This window comes from Bombina bombina, chromosome 2 (genome assembly GCF_027579735.1).
Source record: "Bombina bombina isolate aBomBom1 chromosome 2, aBomBom1.pri, whole genome shotgun sequence".
Classification (NCBI taxonomy): Eukaryota; Metazoa; Chordata; class Amphibia; order Anura; family Bombinatoridae; genus Bombina; species Bombina bombina.
The window spans coordinates 789,335,445-789,351,544 of record NC_069500.1 but is presented as its reverse complement, the minus strand read 5'-3'; positions in this window follow the sequence as shown (position 1 = coordinate 789,351,544).

Here is a 16,100-nt window from a genome sequence, read left to right as displayed (position 1 = left end):
CTATAAAGGTAAGATGAGTCCACGGATTCATCCTTTACTTGTGGGATACAATACCAAAGCTACAGGACACGGATGAACGGGAGGGACAAGACAAATGGTTAAACAGAAGGCACCACTGCTTGAAGAACTTTTCTTCCAAAAATAGCCTCCAAAGAAGCAAAAGTATCAAATTTGGAAAAGGTATGAAGCAAAGACCAAGTCGCAGCCTTACAAATCTGTTCAACAGAAGCATCATTTTTAAAAGCCCATGTGGAAGCCACCGCTCTAGTAGAGTGAGCTGTAAATCTTTCAGGAGGCTGCTGTCCAGCAGTCTCGTATGCCAAACGGATGATGCTTTTCAGCCAAAAGGCAAGAGAGGTAGCCGTAGCTTTTTGACCTCTACGTTTTCCAGAATAGACAACAAACAAAGAAGATATTTGTCGGAAATCTTTGGTCGCTTGCAAGTAAAACTTTAAAGCACGAACCACGTCCAAGTTGTGCAAAAGACGCTCCCTTCTTGGAGGAAGGATTAGGACACAGAGAAGGAACAACAATTTCCTGATTAATATTCTTATTAGTAACAACCTTAGGAAGGAATCCAGGTTTGGTACGCAAAACCACCTTATCAGCATGGAAAACAAGAGAAGGCGAGTCGCATTGCAATGCAGATAGTTCAGAAACTCTTTGAGCCGAAGAGATAGCAACTAAAAACTTTCCAAGATAGAAGCATGTATCTAGCATGTATATAGTGTTTAATGTCCCTGTAAAGAACCGCACCAGAGCGGTTATAACTAGCCATGTGGGTTCTGAGACCCAAAAGTTAAGCCATGTGTGCCCTTAATAAAGCTTGCCCAAAACGTTATTGCCCACAAAAACGTTAAAGCATTCCCAAAGCAAAAAAACATTTGCTCACAAACATTTGCAATTCAGTGTCAACCATATTTGTAATTGGCCCCATATGCAAGCTAAGTAAGGCCCTTCTTTTAGCTCTAGGATTACTGCTTACCCTTACCCTCCTGGGTATAATGTCAGCCTTTCTGAAATACACAGTCTCTCCAGAAAAAAATGACTGAACATACCTCATTGCTGCATAGCATGAAACCGTTCCTCACACTGAAGTTTCCTGTACTCCTCAGCCTCTGTGGGAACAGCAATGGACCTTAGTTACAAATGCTAATATCATCATCCTCCAGGCAGCAGTCTTCATCCATCTGCTGCCTGAGAGTAAATAGTACACACCGGTACAATTTAAAATAACAAACTCTTGCTTGAGGAAATTAAAAACTAATATTTTATCACCTCTTTCTACTTTACCCTTCCTAGTACTTAGAGTAGGCAAAGAGAATGACTGGGGGGTGGAGCTAAGGGAGGAGCTATATAGACAGCTCTGCTGTGGTCCTCTTTGCCACTTCCTGTTAGGAAAGAGAATATCCCACAAGTAAAGGATGAATCCGTGGACTCATCTTACCTTTATAAAAGAAAATATCATCATTTTAAAAAGGAAATTTATTCTTACCTGATAAATTTGTTTCTTTTACGATACGAGTCCACGGATTTCATCCTTACTTGTGGGATATCGCCTCCTGCTCAGCAGGAGGAGGCAAAGAGCACCACAGCAGAGCTGTATATATAGCTCCTCCCTTCCCTCCCACTCCAGTCATTCGACCGAAGTTAGGAAGAGAAAGGAAAAGCCAAGGTGCAGAGGTGACTGAAGTTTAACAAATTAAAGACCTGTCTTAGAAAAACAGGGTGGGCCGTGGACGCATCGTATCGTAAAAGAAACAAATTTATCAGGTAAGAATAAATTTCCTTTTCTTTTACAAGATACGATGAGTCCACGGATTTCATCCTTACTTGTGGGATACAATACCAAAGCTATAGTACACGGATGAAACGGGAGGGACAAGACAGGGAACCTAAACGGAAGGCACCACTGCTTGAAGAACTTTCCTCCCAAAAACAGCCTCAGACGAGGCAAAAGTATCGAATTTGTAGAATTTGGAAAAATTATGAAGAGACGACCAGGTTGCAGCTTTGCAAATCTGTTCAACAGAAGCATAATTTTTGAAAGCCCATGAGGAAGCCACAGCCCTAGTGGAATCAGCCGTAATTCGTTCAGGAGGCTGCTGTCCAGCAGTCTCATATGCAACACGGATGATACTCTTCAGCCAAAAAGAAAGAGAGGTAGCCGTAGCTTTCTGACCCCTGCATTTCCCTGAAAAAACAACAAACAAGGAAGATGATTGACGAAAATCCTTAGTCGCCTGTAAGTAGAACTTCAAGGCATGGACCACGTCCAAATTATGTAACAGACGCTCCTTCTTAGAAGAAGGATTAGGACACAAGGAAGGAACAACAATTTCCTGATTAATATTCATATTAGAAACAACCTTAGGAAGGAAACCAGGTTTGGTACGTAACACCACCTTATCAGAATGAAAAATAAGATAAGGAGAATCACATTGTAATGCTGAAAGCTCAAACCCTGCGAGCAGAAGAAATAGCAACCAAAAATAAAACTTTCCAAGATAACAACTTAATATCTATGGAATGCATAGGTTCAAACGGAACCCCTTGAAGAATATTAAGAACTAAATTCAGACTCAAAGGAGGAGAAATTGGTCTAAACACAGGCCTGATCCTAGTCAGAGCCTGACAAAAAGATTGAACATCTGGAACATCTGCCAGACGCTTGTGTAGCAAAATAGACAAAGCAGAAATCTGTTCCTTTAAGGAACTTGCTGACAACCCTTTCTCCAATCCTTCTTGGAGAAAAGATAAAATCCTGGGAATCCTAACCCTACTCCATGAGTAGCCCTTGGATTCACACCAATAAAGATATTTACGCCATATCTTATGGTAAATCTTTCTAGTAACAGGCTTACGTGCCTGAATCAAGGTATCAATGACCGAATCAGAGAACCCTCGCTTAGATAAAATCAAGCGTTCAATCTCCAAGCAGTTAGCTGCAGAGAAATTAGATTCGGATGATGGAAGGGTCCCTGAATGAGAAGGTCTTCCCTCAATGGAAGCTCCCATGGTGGTTGAGATGACATTTCCACCAGATCGGCATACCAAGTCCTGCGAGGCCACGCAGGACAGATGAGGATCACCGAAGCCCTCTCCTGTCTGACTCGAGCAATCACCCGGGGAAGGAGAGCAAATGGAGGGAACACATAAGCTAGGTTGAACGACCAAGGCACTGCCAAGGCACTGCCAAGGCATCTATCAGTTCGGCCTGGGGATCGCTGGACCTGGACCCGTATCTCCCAAGCTTTGCATTCTGACGAGATGCCACAAGATCCAACTCCAGCCTGCCCCATCTGAGAATCAGATTGGCAAATACCTCCGGATGGAATTCCCATTCCCCCGGATGAAAAGTCTGTCTGCTCAGAAAATCCACTTCCCAGTTTTCCACTTCCACTCCTGGAATGTGGATTGCCGACAGATAACAAGAGTGAGCCTTCGCCCACGGAATTATCTTGGCTACTTCTGTCATCGCTAAGGAACTCCTTGTTCCTCCCTGATGATTGATGTAAGCTACAGTCGTAATGTTGTCCGACTGGAATCTGATGAACTTGGCCGAAGCCAACTGAGACCAAGCCTGAAGTGTATTGAATATTGCTCGCAACTCTAGGATATTGATGGGAAGTAGGGACTCCGATTGAGACCATACACCCTGAGCCCTCGGGGAGTTCCAGACTGCTCCCCATCCTATCAGGCTGGCATCCATTGTCACTATCACACAAGAGGGTCTGCGGAAGCATGTCCCCTGGGATAGATGATCCAGCGACAACCACCATAGAAGAGAGTCCCTTGTCTCCTGATCCAAATTTATTGGAGGAGACAAATTTGTGTAATCTCCATTCCACTGTCTGAGCATGCTCAGTTGTAGAGGTCTGAGATGAAAACGAACAAACGGAACGATGTCCACTGCCGCTACCATCAATACAATTGCCTCCATGCACTGAGCCACTGACGGCCGAGGATTGGACTGAAGTGATCTGCATGTATTCAGAATCTTTAACTTTCTGACCTCCATCAGAAAGATCTTCATGGATAGAGAGTCGATTAGAGTTCCCAAGAAAGGAAGCCTTGTCTGTGGAACTAGCAAACTCTTTTCCAGATTCACTTTCCACCCATGAGTCCTCAGAAAGGACAGAACAATGTCGGTATGAGACTTTGATAGCTGATAAGACGACGCCTGGATCAGAATATCGTCTAGATAAGGTGCCACCGCAATGCCCCGCGGTCTTAGAACCGCCAGCAGAGACCCCAGAACCTTTGTGAAAATTCTGGGTGCTGTGGCCAGACCGAAAGGAAGAGCCACAAACTGAAAATGTTTGTCCAGAAAGGCAAACCTCAGGAACTTGTGATGATCTCTGTGGATAGGAACATGAAGATATGCATCCTTTAGATCCACGGTAGTCATAAATTGACCCTCCTGGATCAATGGAAGAATGGTACGAAAAGTTTCCATCTTGAAGGATGGAACTCTGAGAAACTTGTTTAGACTCTTGAGGTCTAAAATAGGTCGGAACGTTCCCTCTTTTTTGGAAACTACAAAGAGATTTGAATAAAACCCTTGTCCCTGTTCCTGTATTGGAACGGGACATATTACTCCCATGAAGGAGAGATCTCTTACACATCGTAAGAACGCCTCTCTCTTTATCTGGTCTACAGATAATGATAGTGAAAGAAGAAACCTCCCCCTGGGGGAGGAATTTTTGAACTCCAACTGATACCCCTGAGACACAATTTCTATTGTTCAGGGATACTGAACGTCTCTTATCCACGCCTGGACAAAGAAAGAAAGTCTGCCCCCTACAAGATCCGGTCCCGGATCAGAGGCCGACCCTTCATGCCGACTTGGTAGTAGCAGCCGGCTTCTTGGATTGCTTACCCTTGGTCCAAGACTGGGCAGGTCTCCAAGTGGACTTGTTTTGTAAATAATCCCCTTCCTGTTTAGCGGAAGAGGAAGAGGGAACTCCCTTGAAATTTCAAAAGGAACGAAAATTACTCTGTCGCCCTCACTGTTTGGACTTCTTATCCTGAGGGAGGAGATGGCCCTTGCCTCCCGTAATGTCAGAAATAATCTCCTTCAAGTCAGGCCCAAACAGGGTCTTCCCCTTGTAAGGAATAGCCAAAAGCTTAGACTTGGACGACACATCCGCATACCAAGACTTTAACTATAAAGCCCGACGTGCTAAGATGGCAAAGCCCGAACTCTTAGCCATCAACTTAGTTATCTGCAGAGAAGCATCCGTAATAAACAAATTAGCTAATTTAAGAGCTTTAATCCGATCCTGTATCTCTTCCAAGGGAGTCTCTGTCTTAAGAGACTCCTTTAGAGCATCAAACCAGAAAACAGACGCACTAGTCACGGTAACAATGCAGGCCGCTGGTTGTAAAAGAAATCCCTGGTGGACGTAAACTTTCTTAAGAAGACCCTCTAACTTCTTATCCATAGGGTCTTTAAAGGCACAACTATCCTCCATAGGAATAGTAGTTCGCTTGGCCAGGGTAGAAATATCCCCCTCTACTTTAGGGACCGTCTGCCAAGAATCCCTAATAGCGTCGGCTATAGGATACATCTTTTTAAATACAGGCGAAGGAGAAAAAGGAATACTAGGTCTTCCCCATTCCTTTGCAATAATCTCTGAAGTCCTTTTAGGAACTGGAAAGACATCTGAGTAAGAAGGAACTTCTAAATATCTGTCTAACTTACTCAACTTCTCTGGCTGGACTATGATTGAGTCACAGTCACCCAAAGAAACCAACACCTCTCTCAGTAATAAACGGAGGTGTTCAAGCTTAAACCTGAAGGAAACCGCATCAGAATCAGTCAAGGGTAAAGCACTCCCTGCTTCAGAGAGTTCACCCTCAGAGCCCTTGGAGGGTGCATCCGCAATTGCCACCATGGAATCAGTGGCATACATGCCCACATAGGTGTCCCTTCTTGTACTCTTGCCATGCAAAATAGGAAGGTTGGATAACGCATCAGAAAGTGTAGAGGACATCACTGCAGCAATGTCTTTTAATGTAAATGCTACAGATACTGGGGAAATACATGACCCTGCTTGCATGGGCGTTAGGGGCTGTGACGCTTGGGGAGAAAGCTGCGGCATACCTTGCATCTCTTCTATAGACTCCTGAGAAGCATCTGCCTTAGGTAAAGGATTATCAAAAATTCTGTCTCTATAATGTAAGGCCCTCTCACAACAGGAGGGGCAAAAAGGAATCGGGAGTTTCCACAGTGGCATTCAAACACATAGAGCATGCTGCAGTCTGGATATCTGAATCCATACTGACACAATTAGGAAAAAGTACATTTTTATTTTATAATTTTTCAATAAAAATAAATACCCAATTAATAGTCCAACAAATAACAAAGGAAAAGGAGTGACAGTACAATATAAAATCTGATAGTACAGTCCCTTTAAAAATTAAAATGACAGAAAATTTTCTGAAGCACAGAAAAAACTCGCTAACCAACTTCTGCACACTAGAGTACCTCGCCTCAACAGCTCTGCTGAGGCGCCTACCTGCACCTACGGTCCGCCGACCCTTCTAAGCACAAATCAGGACGTCAGGCAACACCTAAAACCGCTTGCTTTATTCTGCAACCCATGCGGTTAAGGTGCCACTCATAATGTCTGCGCAAACAGCCGCTTCCGACTTGAGAAGAAACTGTGTGTCTATGATACAAAGCGTGCCAAAATAGCAAACCCCGCCCATCGTGGGCGCGACCTAATACCCAGCCCAATCGCACACAAAAAATATCTAACACAGCCGTGTACCGGAGTCTATCATCACACTCCAAACACACCCTCCCAGCGTCAGCCTTAAGTCCCCTTGTTTAATGCAAACCTTAGGAACCAATGATGATCTTTGTGAATCGGTATGTGAAGGTAGGCATCCTTTAAGTCCACTGTGGTCATGTACTGACCCTCTTGGATCATGGGTAGGATGGTCCGAATAGTTTCCATTTTGAATGATGGAACTCTGAGGAATTTGTTTAAGATCTTTAGATCCAAGATTGGTCTGAAGGTTCCCTCTTTCTTGGGAACCACAAACAGATTTGAATAAAATCCATGTCCCTGTTCCGTCCGCGGAACTGGATGGATCACTCCCATTACAAGGAGGTCTTGCACACAGCTTAGGAATGCCTCTTTCTTTATCTGGTTTGCTGATAACCTTGAAAGATGAAATCTCCCTTGTGGAGGAGAAGCTTTGAAGTCCAGAAGATATCCCTGATATATGATCTCCAACGCCCAGGGATCCTGAACATCTCTTGCCCACGCCTGGGCGAAGAGAGAGAGCCTGCCCCCCACTAGATCCGTTTCCGGATAGGGGGCCGTTCCTTCATGCTGTCTTGGGGGCAGCAGCAGGCTTTCTGGCCTGCTTGCCCTTGTTCCAGGACTGGTTAGGTTTCCAGGCCTGTCTGGAATGAGCAACAGTTCCCTCTTGTTTTGAAGCGGAGGAAGTTGATGCTGCTCCTGCCTTGAAATTTCGAAAGGCACGAAAATTAGACTGTTTGGCCTTTGATTTGGCCCTGTCCTGAGGAAGGGTATGACGCTTGCCTCCAGTAATGTCAGCAATAATTTCCTTCAAGCCAGGCCCGAATAAGGTCTGCCCCTTGAAAGGAATGTTGAGTAATTTAGACTTTGAAGTCACGTCAGCTGACCAGGATTTAAGCCATAGCGCCCTACGCGCCTGGATGGCGAATCCGGAATTCTTAGCCGTTAGTTTAGTCAAATGAACAATGGCATCAGAAACAAATGAGTTAGCTAGCTTAAGCGTTCTAAGCTTGTCAATAATTTCATTCAATGGAGCTGTCTGGATGGCCTCTTCCAGGGCCTCAAACCAGAATGCCGCCGCAGTAGTGACAGGCGCAATGCATGCAAGGGGCTGTAAAATAAAACCTTGTTGAATAAACATTTTCTTAAGGTAACCCTCCAATTTTTTTATCCATTGGATCTGAAAAAGCACAACTGTCCTCAACCGGGATAGTGGTACGCTTTGCTAAAGTAGAAACTGCTCCCTCCACCTTAGGGACCGTCTGCCATAAGTCCCGTGTAGTGGCGTCTATTGGAAACATTTTTCTAAATATAGGAGGTGGGGAAAAGGGCACACCGGGTCTATCCCACTCCTTGCTAATAATTTCTGTAAGCCTTTTAGGTATAGGAAAAAACGTCAGTACACACCGGCACCGCATAGTATCTATCCAGCCTACACAATTTCTCTGGAATTGCAACTGTATTACAGTCATTCAGAGCAGCTAATACCTCCCCAAGCAATACACAGAGGTTCTCAAGCTTAAATTTAAAATTAGAAATCTCTGAATCAGGTTTCCCCGAGTCGGAGATGTCACCCACAGACTGAAGCTCTCCGTCCTCATGTTCTGCATACTGTGACGCAGTATCAGACATGGCTCTAACAGCATTTGCGTGCTCTGTATCTCTCCTAACCCCAGAGCTATCGCGCTTGCCTCTTAATTCAGGCAATCTAGATAATACCTCTGACAGGGTATTATTCATGATTGCAGCCATGTCCTGCAAGCTAATCGCTATGGGCGTCCCTGATTGGCGCCATATTAGCGTGCGTCCCCTGAGCGGGAGGCGAAGGGTCTGACACGTGGGGAGAGTTAGTCGGCATAACTTCCCCCTCGACAGAACACTCTGGTGATAATTCTTTTATAGATAAAGACTGATCTTTACTGTTTAAGGTGAAATCAATACATTTAGTACACATTCTCCTATGGGGCTCCACCATGGCTTTCAAACATAATGAACAAGTAGGTTCCTCTGTGTCAGACATGTTTAAACAGACTAGCAAGCTTGGAAAACACTTTAAAACAAGTTTACAAGTAATATAAAAAACGTTACTGCGCCTTTAAGAAACACAAATTTTCCCAAATTTTGAAATAAGTGAAAAAATGCAGTTACACTAACAAAATTTTTACAGTGTATGTAATAAGTTAGCAGAGCATTGCACCCACTTGCAAATGGATGATTAACCCCTTAATACCAAAAACGGAATAACAAATGACAAAAACGTTTTTTAAACAGTCACAACAACTGCCACAGCTCTACTGTGGCTTTTTACCTCCCTCAATACGACTTTTGAAGCCTTTTGAGCCCTTCAGAGAAGTCCTGGATTATGCAGAAAGAAGCTGGATGTCTGTGTCTGTAATTTTTGCTGTGCAAAAAAACGCTAAAATAGGCCCCTCCCACTCATATTACAACAGTGGGAAGCCTCAGGGAACTGTTTCTAGGTAAAATTCAAGCCAGCCATGTGGAAAAAACTAGGCCCCAATAAGTTTTATCACCAAACATATGTAAAAAACGATTAAACATGCCAGCAAATGTTTTAAAATACACTTTTATAAGAGTATGTATCTCTATTAATAAGCCTGATTCCAGTCGCTATCACTGCATTTAAGGCTTTACTTACATTACTTCTGTCTCAGCAGCATTTTCTAGCAAATTCCATCCCTAGAAAAATATTTTAACTGCACATACCTTATTACAGGAAAACCTGCACGCTATTCCCCCTCTGAAGTTACCTCACTCCTCAGAATATGTGAGAACAGCAAAGGATCTTAGTTACTTCTGCTAAGATCATAGAAAACGCAGGCAGATTCTTCTTCTAAATACTGCCTGAGATAAACAGTACACTCCGGTACCATTTAAAAATAACAAACTTTTGATTGAAGAAATAAACTAAGTATAAAACACCACAGTCCTCTTACGACCTCCATCTTAGTTGAGAGTTGCAAGAGAATGACTGGATATGGCAGTGAGGGGAGGAGCTATATAGCAGCTCTGCTGTGGGTGATCCTCTTGCAACTTCCTGTTGGGAAGGAGAATATCCCACAAGTAATGGATGATCCGTGGACTGGATACACTTAACAAGAGAAAAAATATTTTGAATTGGAATCACAGCGAGTACAACTAAGGCACCCTTTTCTCCCACATTTAAAGAAACCTTTCGATCTTTTTGTAGCCAGTTTGAATGTTTCTCGCTATCTCTCAATTTACTGGGAGCTAGATCATTCTTCAGACTTTGATTTTTCTTAAAAATAACCTGTGGTCTCTCAGAACATTCTTTAAAACAGGGTCTTGTAAGAGAATAGGCCAGTGTTTGTGAAAGCTCCTTTCTATCTGGCGTGTAGCGCCATTAAATTTATTGATAAAGAGGGGTTGGTCTTTAATGAATTGCTATTTCTCTGTTTATTTTTTAATAAATCCGTTCTAAGTTTTTAGCCCTGGTATAAGCATTATATAATAGTAAAGCATCATACCCCTTTACTTAAAAATTTATTGATCACATCTGTGCAGTTCCTCCTAACTCTTTGGAACTGTCCAAATGGGATATTCCGAATCCATTTGTGATGATGGCCACTTTTTGCATGCAAATAAGCGTTTGTATCTCTCTTTCCTAATGAGACTCGTGGTGACCATATGGTCTCTATGTGACAAAGTCAGATCTAAAAAGGTTAATTTATCTACACTATGTGACTCAGTAAATTTGAGATTTAATAGGCTATGATTCACATAAGTAACTAGATCTATTATTTCTTTTTTCGGATCCTTGCCAGATAATTAAAATGACGTCTATAAAGCGACACCATTTAACTATATGGGATGTAAATGGGTTGTCTCTAACGATGTACATCTCTTCCCACCATCCCATATACAAGTTTGCAAAATTTGGTGCAAATTTGGTACCCATTGCGGTACCTGTTATTTGTAAGTAAAATTCGTTCTCAAACAGAAAATAATTTTTCTTTAAAATGAATTTGATACTTTTTCTGATAAATTCTCTTTGATTTAAAAAGATGTGATTGTTTTTTCTAAAATAATATTCAACTGCCTGTACTCCTAAACCATGAGGAATCGACGTATAAAGGGAAGAAACATCTAAAGTGATCCACATATATCCCTCTTTCCATTCTATTGTAGATAATTGGGTGATTACATCTTTAGTGTCTCGGACATAGGATTGTAAACAAGGTACCACTGGTTTAAGTATATTGTCTACATATTGGGACAATTTGGTGGTAAGAGACCAAACGCCCGAGACTATGGGTCTACCAGAGGGATCAATTAACTGCTTATGAATTTTTTAGGCAAGTGGTGGAAAACAGCTAAACGTGGTTCTACCATTTGTAAAAACTCAAACTCTGCCTTATCCAATATACCTGATTCTCTAGCCTTTCCAATGTGATGGTTATATTGTTCTAAAACTTCTTTAGTGGGATTAGATTTGAGTTTGATATATGTCTCTCTGTCATTGAGTAAATGATACGCTTCTTTGAGATAATCAGTTTTGTTCTGTAAAACGATCCCCTCTCCTTTATCAGCTTCACGAATGACAAGCTGATGGTCTTTTTTTAGACTAATGCTGCTTTTTCTTTAGAGCTTAAATTATTAAGCTCTAAAGAAAAAGCAGCATTAGATAGTCTAAAAAAAAGACCATCAGCTTGTCATTCGTGAAGCTGATAAAGGAGGGGGGATCGTTTTACAGAAAAAAACTGATTATCTCAAAGAAGCATATCATTTACTCAATGACAGAGAGTCATATATCAAACTCAAATCTAATCCCATTAAAGAATTTTTAGAACAATATAACCATCTCATTGGAAAGGCTAGCTGTTTTCTACCACTTGCCTAAAATTCATAAGCAGTTAATTGATCCCCCTGGTAGACCCATAGTCTCGGGCATTGGGTCTCTTACCACCAAACTGTCCCAATATGTAGACAATATACTTAAACCAGTGGTACCTTGTTTACAATCCTATGTCCGAGACACTAAAGATGTAATCACACAATTATCTACAATAGAATGGAAAGAGGGATATATGTGGATCACTTTAAATGTTTCTTCCCAGTTGAATATTATTTTAGAAAAACCAATTACATCCATTTAAATCAAAGAGAATTTATCAGAAAAAGTATCAAATTAATTATAAAGAAAAATTATTTTCTGTTTGAGAGCGAAATTTATTTACAAATAAAAAGGTACCGCAATGGGTACCAAGTTTGCACCCGATTTTGCAAACTTGTATATGGGATGGTGGAAAGAGATGTAAATCTTTAGAGAAAACCTATTTACATCCCATATAGTTAAATGGTGTCGCTTTATAGATAACATTTTAATTATCTGGCAAGGATCCGAAAAAGAAATAATAGATCTAGTTACTTATAATTACTGAGTCACATAGTGTAGATAAAATAACCTTTTTAGATCTGACTGTCACATAGAGACCATATGGTCACGAGTCTCTCTAGGAAAGAGACAGATACAAACGCGTATTTGCACGCAAAAAGTGGCCATTATCACAAATGGATTCGGAATATCCCATTTGGACAGTTCCAAAGAGTTAGGAGGAACTGCACAGATGTGGATATATACAAAAAACAGTCCCAAGTTTTGATCAATAGATTTTTAAGTAAAGGGTATGATGCTTCACTAGTAAATAATGCTTATACCAGGCCTAAAAACGCATTTATTAAAAAATAAACAGAGAAATAAACAATTCATTAAAGACCAACCCCTCTTTATCACTAAATTTAATCGAGCTTCACGCCAGATAGAAAGGAGCTTTCATAAACACTTTCCTATTCTCTTACAAGACCCTGTTTTAAAGAATGTTCTGAGAGACCACAGGTTACTTTTAAGAAAAATCAAAGTCTGAAGAATGTTCTAGCTCCCAGTAAATTGAGAGATAGCGAGAAACATTCAAACTGGCTACAAAAAAGATTGAAAGGCTTCTTTAAATGTGGGAGAAAAGGGTGCCTTAGTTGTACTCACTGTGATTCCAATTCAAAATATTTTTTCTTAGAGATGGTAAAAAATATGAAATTCAAGAATCAATCAATTGCAAGAGTACCCGTGTGGTATACCAACTTTCCTGTTATTGTGGTGAAATTTACATAGGAAGGACTAAACGTAGCCTTAAAACTCGCTACAGGGAACACTTAGTTAACATTGATAAAGGCACCCCTACCCATGGGGTTTCAGCCCATTTTTCAGAATTCCACGATCAAGACCCTAGTAGTCTTAAAGTGAAAGCAATTGAACGAGTCACACTAGATACTAGGGGTGGAAATAGACTTATTACCCTTAGACGCAGGGAAACCTTTTGGATTAGGACTTTAGGAACTATGGAACCAGAAGGGATGAATAGGGAAATTGACCTTGCAGCCTTTTTAATAGACAATTAAATACTGTTTTTAAAATTATTAACCTTGTGTTCCCATCTGATATATTTAAAGCTGGGTATTTTAGTTTAGTAACAAGTGAATCAATTAATTTCTTAAAGAGTTTTATTATTATTATATGCATATATATATATATATATATATATATATATATATATATATATATATATATATATATATATATATATATATACACTAATATTTATTCAGGAGTTCATTTTATTTGGAATTTTAAATGTGTGTATATATATATATATATCAAGTAGAATATTAAATTGTATCAAGTATTTATTATGTTATGTTTTTGATTGGTTCTAATAAATACATAGTCTGAGAGAAATTCCTTTTTAACCCCTTAATGACCACAATGTACCCTGTATGTCACTGGTCGTTAAGGTTTTTTTCAGGACATAATAGCACAAGTCTAGCAAGAACACACTATTAATGCCCTCCCTCCAGCAGGCTTTGTGGAATAGAGCAGTCTCAACGCTGGTGGCAAGCCCGCGCTATAAAACAATCAAGTCCCAAAAAAAAGCCAGCGACATACAGGGTACGTCGCTGGTCCTTAAGGGGTTAAAATTACGATATTTTTAAATTTTGTGACACTTACATGGTGCTTTTGATCCAGAATTTGGTATATATAACAAATAAAAATCATATTAACATGTTTTATATACAGTTTTTATTTAATTCATACTATCAGGCAATCTATGTGCTGATTATTTTAGGATGGTAAACAAACACCTTAATATAGAAATACTTATAATTAAGATATCGGCCATATAATAGGCAGTTCTTTTTAACTTGATTATCAAATACCTTTAGCAAACAGGTTTTTCTTTGTTCGGTCTGCACTTTTACTGGCGCATGTATCAGCTAAATTCCTTAATGAACTAATAGTATCAGTGATGTGGATGGCTCCATCATGCGCCCCCTGTTTTGTGCTGCATAAATAGACGGTTTGTATTCAGTGTGGGCAGCCTCTGACGAAGTAGGAAGACGTCCTACGAAACGCATTAGGCCACACCCATCATCTCTACGCTACGCACATCAGCTGTACTGGAACCAGCTTTTGTATCAAGCAGCTGGTGTAGTATATGCTAGCGTTTTTTTATACTTAATGTGTCTTAGAACTGTCAATATCTGTGACTGTGTTGTTAAAGATCGATAAGGAAAACAGTGACTTCAGCCCTGTATGGGACATTCGTCTGTGATTAAAGGAAGTCCTGTCTGAACGATATTTCTTATCTGAACTGAGACAACTATCCAATGTTCTTTTTCTACGTGCTTTTACATACCTCATGTTTGAGGGTTTTGAGTGTGAATTTGTGTTTGAATAAATATTGTTGTTTATACAGTATTACACTTAGAGGGGTTTGCATCTCTCTTCTTGTGTTTTTTTCCATTTAGCTGTATCCAGCCTCCAGTGCTGAGTATGAAGCAGCAGCAACCCCATATCCTTGTCTTCCTGAATATTCTATTACCTTATATTACCTTCCCACATGGGGATTTCTGTCAGTCTTCTAGCATTACCAAGTCTTGTTAGAAAAAAAAGTGACTGAGAAAACCTTATAGCAGTTAAGCTTGCAAACCGTTTCCCCCCAACTGAAGTTCTCTGGTACTCAACAGTCCTGTGTGGGAACAGCAATGGATTTTAGTTACAACATGCTAAAATCTTTTTCCTCTCAGCAGAAATCTTAATCACTTTCTGCCTCAGAGTAAATAGTACAAACCGGCACTATTTTAAAATAAACTCTTGATTGAAGAAATAAAACTACAAATCTAACACCACAAACTCTTTACCCTCCCGTGGAGATGCTACTTGTTAGAGCAGCAAAGAGAATGACTGGGGGCGGAGCCTGAGGGGAGCTTTATGGACAGCTCTGCTGTGTGCTCTTTGCCACTTCCTGTACGGAATGAGAATATTCCACAAGTAAGGATGAATCCGTGGACTGGATACACCATGTAAGAGAAATTAGCTTTTTTTTTCCCCTTTTCACAGCTAGAGCAGCTTCCCCCACATTGAGATCCTCTACTCACACGTCAGCAATGACTAATCCGGCTTCCTCCAATCACAGCATGGCCTCAGGCAATGACTACCCTGGAGGGAAAGCTGTGATTGGAGGAAGTTCGATTAGTCATTGCTGACGTGTGAATAGAGGATCTCTATGTGGGGGAAGCTGCTCTAGCTGTGAAAAGGTAATTTTTTTAACAAAACTGCTGCTTTGTAAACTTTGATGAATGAAAGTGCCTCTGTTTAATAGTATTTTTTTAAAAAATAAATAAAACATAGGCTTTCATTCACCAAAATTTACCTTCAGTTTAAAGTCAGTTATGTTTATCATTATCTTAGCATGCAGCTAGGGATTATGCATTATACAATTCACACATCTTTATAATGCACACCCACCCTGATGTGTATTTACCAAATCCTAATAGATTATGTTTATAATCTACACATTACTGTTCTTACGTTTTGTTAATGTATTTTCTTTTTAGTTAACACGGTTTGTACTGTAAATGTATTATGTTTAATTGGTCATTGCTCTATTATGTTTACTTAGACCTTTTAAAATGGGTCAAAAGAACTAAGACTCAAAACTCACAATAACAAACGTCAGCAACCCATACACTAACTTGACTGAATTTAAAGCAGGATAATGTTCCAATCCCCAATTTTGTAACTTTTACAGAGAACATTAGCTATACGAGTAGCTACACATCTACTACTATAAATGGATTCCTAGGCTATTAAACTTTATTTCACACAACGTCAGAGGGTTGAACTCCGATATTAAATGTAGGAGAGCAATTGCACAATACAAATCCTTAAAGGGACACTGAACCCAAAATTTCTCTTTCACGATTCAGATAGAGCATGCAATTTAAAGC